This window comes from Belonocnema kinseyi, chromosome 5 (assembly GCF_010883055.1).
Source record: "Belonocnema kinseyi isolate 2016_QV_RU_SX_M_011 chromosome 5, B_treatae_v1, whole genome shotgun sequence".
NCBI lineage: Eukaryota > Metazoa > Arthropoda > Insecta > Hymenoptera > Cynipidae > Belonocnema > Belonocnema kinseyi.
In genome coordinates, this window is record NC_046661.1 from 526,875 (window position 1) to 533,756 (window position 6,882).

The window sequence follows — 6,882 nt, forward strand, 5'->3', positions numbered from 1 at the left end:
GCGCATACTTTGAATAAAATATTTGTTATCATTCTCTTGAAATAAATGTGTTTTTTTCTTGAAAAAATACCGGTTTCATATGTATACACCTGGTAAACCTCTGCTTTCAGAACTGAAGCATGTAGATGCAGTAATCCACGATTCTCGCTTTTGATGTCAGCCATAACCACGTCTCACGAGTGTGAGATAGGTTGTTACAGTCTGTAAAGGATTCAATACGACGAACCGGCAAAAGTCTCGTGCACCCTGAGGACACGGAGCGACCCAAGAACGAGCACCTTCTAGATTTTGCTCGCAAGTGTTTGAGCATATTCTACACACGCAGGGGTGCTTTTCAGGTTATTTACTTGTGAAAGCTTGGCACCTCCAAGAGCGCCGATGAAAAGGACGATTAGTTTCAGAGAATATTCCGGGTATAATCGTTGCTACTCCCTTATAAGGTCTCTATATCTCTCTTTCTTTTCATTCTCCTTGGCTATGATGTTTTTGTCAGCTGGTGCCGAAAATTCGATAACGAACATGGTTTTCTTCTCGAGGTCGAGAAGAGCCATGTCAGGCCTCAAGCGTGCAACAGAAACAATGGTCGAGAATATAAAGTATAAGTATATGCAGTACTTCTTATTCTCGACAATTGACTTGATTTCCTTAGGAGCATTTAGAGGAGTGATATTAAGGTTAATGCCGTAAGAGTGTCAGAGATGGTAATAAAGCATTCTGAGTGCCTCATTGTCCCTTTGGATGTTGGTTGTTCCCGAATTAGTTGAACAACTGGATAGTATTTGAGCTAAATGCTCGGCGTGTGCATTGCACGCCCTGCAGCTATCATCGGGAATGTCGTGGCTCAATATATGGCGACGGTATGTTAAGGTGGAAATGACACCGTCTTGGCATGCCAAAATGAAACCCTCTGTGCTTAGCCTTCAATCCGGGTGATTAAAGGAAAGCAAAAGTTAGCTCACACGAAATTGACTGATCCTTCACATTTCTTTGGAAGAGGCCGTGCATCCTCTTATCGAGCAGCCGTTCACGGACATTTTTCTCTTGTGCTTTCTTAATCCGGGCTTTCAGGAGTGTGTACTCGATATAGATAAGATTTGATGTATTTTGCTTACCCATAATACTGAAGTTAAGTCCGAGTGTTTCAGAAGCATCCTCCGCTGCTTTTACAGAAACGCTCCTCTGTCCACTTCTCCGTGCTTCTTGACCATTTTAAGAAGAGGTTCTCTTGCATTTGTGACTCTATGTGCTGTACCCAGAATAATCCTGTTATGAAGACATTCAAGATTCAATATTCGGCAAACATTTTGACGGCGTCAGATGTAGAGTTGCGGAATAGAAGATTTGAGATGCATGATTTTGTTCGTGTGCATAACCTTCCGCGTCCCGATATCAAGAGATCTGAGCTCGTTCTTCGTCCATGGAACCACTCCAAACGAATAGAGTACTATCGGGATGGCAAGCATGTTCGTTGTAGATACTTTGTATTCGTCGACAGCTCGGAAGGCCAAATCTGCCGGATGAGACATTTGTATCTGCTTTGGAGAGTATCCTTTATAGATGTCACGTCCTGATTACGGCTCTGTGGCACGCCCAGGTATGTATAAGTCTCTCCAGAGCAAATGTGTCGTATATCGCTTCTATCGACGAAATCAGGGTATTCAGGGATGCCATTAAGTTTTCCTCGCTCCAAGTAAACCTTGGCGCATTTGTCTAACCCAAATTCCATTCCTATTTCATAAGCATATCATTCGACAATCCCTAGAGCTACCTGTAGTTGCTTTTTGTTTTTAGCATAAATCTTAAGATCATCCATGTAAAATACATGAGTGACCTGGTACTTTCGATCTGCAGGTTTGCCGCAAAAGTACCCGTCGGAATGGTGAAGTGCTAGAGATAGTGGCAATGATGCGAGGCAAAAGAGAAGTGGGCTCATGGTATCGCCCTGAAAGACAACTCTCTGAAAGGTGACCTTGTTATCACATGATTTTTTCCAGATGACATAGTAAATCTAGTTTTCTAAAGCGGCATCAATATCTTTTTGAACCTCACGATTTGCGGATGAACTTTTAAGCTTTCCAAAGACAGATAATAAGTCTATGGAAGGTCGAATCGAAAGCTTTCCAGTGATCAATCCAGGCCATCGATGGGTCACGTTGATAGAATACTGTATCTTTGTAGACACATATATCGATGATCAGGTTCTCCGGACATCTTTTGCTCCTTTCTTTGAGCTTCGTTGTTTATACGTTTCTTGCCACACAGGTTCAATCGCCCGAACAATCCTATCATTTAGGATAGCTGTGAATATTTTATACAGTGCTTTGAGACAAGTCATAAGCCTGTAATTCTTTGGGTCAGCTAAGTTTCCTATTTTCCGCAGGAGTTTTGTGCGCCCTTTCACCAACCACTCCGGAATTGGCTCTTCCAAAATCAAATATAATGTGAAAATACGGGCCATATGCTGATGCGTTAAAGAAAACTTCTTTAACCAGAAGGTCTTGATACCATCCGGTCCCCGAGCGAAATAGTTCTTCATCTCTCTTAATACTTTTTTCACATCTTCGGTAGTGATGGGTGGGTATTCTTCATCAGGTGTTGTCGAAGCTGTACGACTTGGTGCTCTGTCAAATATTGCTGCACAAGGTTCGATGAATGCGCTGGCGCATTGTCGTATTGTTACAATGCTGTTGACTCTTTTCTTTGATTATAAGGGTGTTGTGCACCACGAATATGCTCCGAGAGGTCAAACGATCAGTGAAGAATACTACGTTGAAGTATTGAAAAGATTTCGTAATGCAGTTAGAAGAAAACAGCCACATTTTTGCTCAAGCAGTGATTAGCTGCTTTACTACGACAATGCGCCAGTCCATTCACCGGTTCGATGATTAAAAGACGGTGGAAACTAATGCGTCGAACGAACTGAAGGCAGTTCCGAAAGCTGAGTTCCAGGACTGTTTCAGGAAGTGAAAACAACGCTGGAAGCGTGTCGTTCAAACAAATGAGAACTACTTTAAAGAATGTCACTCACCGGATGATAAAGAATAACATCAGTGCGGAGATATGAAAATAGGGTCGATTCATTTGGGATAAACCTCGTATATATGCCTATGGAAGAAACATGGATTGTCGAAGTGCAAGTCTTGAATGGACATTGTTTGGCCTTGAAACTTATTAATGGTCATCGCCTTGAAGCCTTTTGAATGGTATTGGAGATTCTAAAGGTATCGTTGGAATACGTGCGAATAGGACGATTTATCCTGTGGCTGTCCAGTCAAAATGGTTACTTCCTGAACATTTCCGGTCATTTTTTTAATTGCAACACGTGTACCGTTGCATAATGTAGGTGGCTTCAAATGAAGCACCAGAATAACCACTGAATTAATCTTGATCCGAATATTGTGTCATGGCATTCCTGGTATACCCAGAGAATTTAAAAATTCAGTTGGAAAATTTACGGACTCGTTTTTATCAACTATAGTGTCGATTGATTGAAAAGTCATCAGAGCACCTGTCAAGAACACCATTTAAAATGCTAAAGTGGCGGCCAATAAAGTAACTTACAGCGTCATATGTTAGAAACTTATGGAAGTTACGCATACAAATATTTAAGGGGGAACACCACTGTGACTGGTAAAAAATCGATTTTTTGCACTTTTTAAAGCATGTATATTCAAAAATGTGTAGAAAAATTTTCAACTTAAAATCTTGAAAATTGACGAAGTTATACCCAATGCAATAAGTGGAGGTAGAGAATTACAACGCTTCCCTTTGTATTAGCTGCTGCTAATACATATATAAAAAATATATCGAAAAAGGTCAAAACTTTGCTGAAAACATTGAAGGCTGTGGTTGTATGTAGACGTTTTTCAAAATTCTGAAAATTAACACTATTTTCAAGCCCTCTAAAAAAGGGGGTCAAAAAATGAATTAATTTTTCAAACCAACGCCATTTGCTACAAAAAACCGCTGTGTACAACGATAGCGCCTGTTGTACAGATTAATCAAATATTTGTATTTTTGCTTGAAGATGATTTTTCAGTGCTGTATCGTTGCCAGCAGGAGGGGTCACTTTTTTATTACGTCATTACATTCATGTATATAACTAATTAAATTTTTTATATTTTTTAATTAAAAATTGTGTGAATATAGCTGAATATATGTTAAATAAATAATTATTTTTCTGATCCTCAAATAATTTACATACCAACAAAAAAAATTCATGAAAATTACTTAATTTTAACGCTTTCACAGCAGTGTTCCCCCCTAATTTTAAATGAAAAAATATTAAGGTAATCAATTGAGATAGAAAGTAACCTATCCTTTAAGTTGGACTAAATTACACGCAGTATACTAAATTTCACCTGGATCGGTTAAGTATTTTCGTAGCTTAGTAGCGACAAACATAAACATAAACATTAATATTCGGTTTTGATTCCTCTAGAATCAAACCGAAGGGCCTATGACAAAGCCACCGAACGCGTCCTCGGATTGCGGATAGAGGATCCCTGTACCAAGGGTTTCTGCTGAATATGGTTACAAAAATAAATAGGCAGTCGCGGACAATTGTCCAGGGGTGGTCCCGAAGGAATTAACCACCAAGCGGAGGTGTGAAAACCGTGCCGAAAGCTGAATGGCACCTGGGTGAGGTGCCTAGAACGGTGCCTCTGTGATACCAGGCCACCGCACAGAGTACGCAGCCTTATCCTTGCATGCGGGGCTCTACAAGGATGGATGAATGCCTTTCCCTAGCTTCTCGTAGGAAGAACAATGACAGCACCAAACATAGTTGCAGTAAGTGCGGTTCAAAACAACAGAACGCGCAGGGCTCCCGACAATGTGTCGGCCAACAATGTTGACCAATCTAGAGCTGGGGGAGCCAATGAAAATGGATTCAATGCGATGGATCGGTGGGATCTCGCGATCTTTGGGAGGACGGAGCAACTGAATCACGACATGTTACAGTGCTATGATGCGAGTGTGGCCCCTGAACGGGGTTACATGGCACGGCTGCACGCTCTTTGGTGCGAGAAACACCCGGAGCTATCGCACTTTTTGCAGTAACGTTTGCGAAACCATGCTGAACCACTCCGAAAAAGGGGCTATGTAAGCGGAACGCCTACTCTACCACAGCTGGAACAAGCCGGCAACAGAGAAAGGGAGTCGACACTAAGACCAACCGCGGGCAGGCATTCAATAGAGGAAGAGCGATGCTTTACGACCCGAAGAAACATCAACACTAAGGTTTCTCTCAAGCCTAAAGATCTGGCTGAAATAGATGACGAGCTTCGTGGACATTTTTCTGGAGAATCCGACCTCTGGGCTATAAATTATTGTGTGTAATGCAGCGAGGGCTTTGGCCGATGCGAACCGTTAAACAAAACCAACTGTTGATCATAAGACTAAAAGACGAATGCATCAACTTGCCATAAAGATAGGCTGGGAAAGACAGTACGCGTCCCGTATTCAGTGTGTGATTGACTACATCACATCTGGCAGGAATTTTACCGTCAAGGTTCGAAACTTCGCGCGTGAACTCCCGACCCATTATCACACACTTAATAAGTCAAAGCTGCTGACAATCAGGCAGCATATTGTTGAGAGAATACGGATACTAGCTGACGCTAAGAGAAGTCTAGAGCGAAGGGAGAGGTGGGTCAGAGAAAATCAACAGTTTCACTCTGACCCATCTCGACTCTTCCAAGACCCTCCAGTTACTGTCGAACACCCATCCAAACCAGAGGAGGTCGAAGTATTTTGGAGAGAAGTCTACGAAGTGGAGCATAGACTGGACGAAGACTCAGAAAATATAAATAGCTTTAAGGAGTTATGTGTTGCCCACTCCTCTTTTGCCTTACATTATTGCCTCTATCTCTAGCACTTCGCCATTCCGACGGTTACTTGTGCGGCAAACCTGCAGATCGAAAGTACAAGGTCACTCATGTATTTTACATGGACGATCTTAAGATCTATGCTAACAACAGAGAGCAACTGCATCTAGCTCTAGGGATTGTTCAACGATATACTAAGGAAATTGGAATGAAATTTGGGTTAGGCAAATGTGCCAAGGTTTATTTGAAGCGAGGAAAGTTAATGGCATCCCTGAAGATCCTGAGCTCGTTGATAGAAGCGCTATACGACACCTTTGCGGTGGAGAGACTTATACATACCTGGCCGTGCCACAGAGCCGCATTCAGGATGTGACGACCTACATTCAAAGGCAGAGTGCGGCACTAAGAGTGCTTTATTACCATCTCTGTCACTCTTACGGCATTAACCTTAATATCGGTCCTCTAAATGCTCCTAGGGAAATCGCGTCAATTGTCGAGAATGGGAAGTGCCGCAAATACTGGAACTTTATATTCTCGACAATTGTTTCTGTTGCTCACTCGAGCCCCGGCATGGTTCTTCTTGACTTCGAGAAGCGAATCATGTTCGTTATCGAATTTTCGGCTCCAGCTGACAAAAACATTATAACCAAGGAGAATGAAAAGAAAGAGAGGTATCGAGACCTTATAAGGGAGTCGCAACGATTTTATCCGAAATATTCTGTTAAACTAATCGTCCTTATCATCGGCGCTCTTGGAGGTACCAAGCTTTCACTTGCTAATGGCCTAAAAAGCATTCCTGCGTGTCAACAATATGTTAAAACACTTGCGGGGAAAATGCAGCAGACGGTAGTCCTTGGGTCGCTCCGTGTTCTTAGGGTGCACGAGACTTTTGCTGGATCGTTGTATTGATTCCTTTACAGACTGTAACCACCTATCTCACGGTCGTCAGACATGGTTGTGGCTGACATTTTACCACGATTTCGCTGGGAGCGGGTACAATTTTCCACATTAGCACCCGCTCCCGGCGAAATCCTGCGGTTGTCCTTATGAAAAA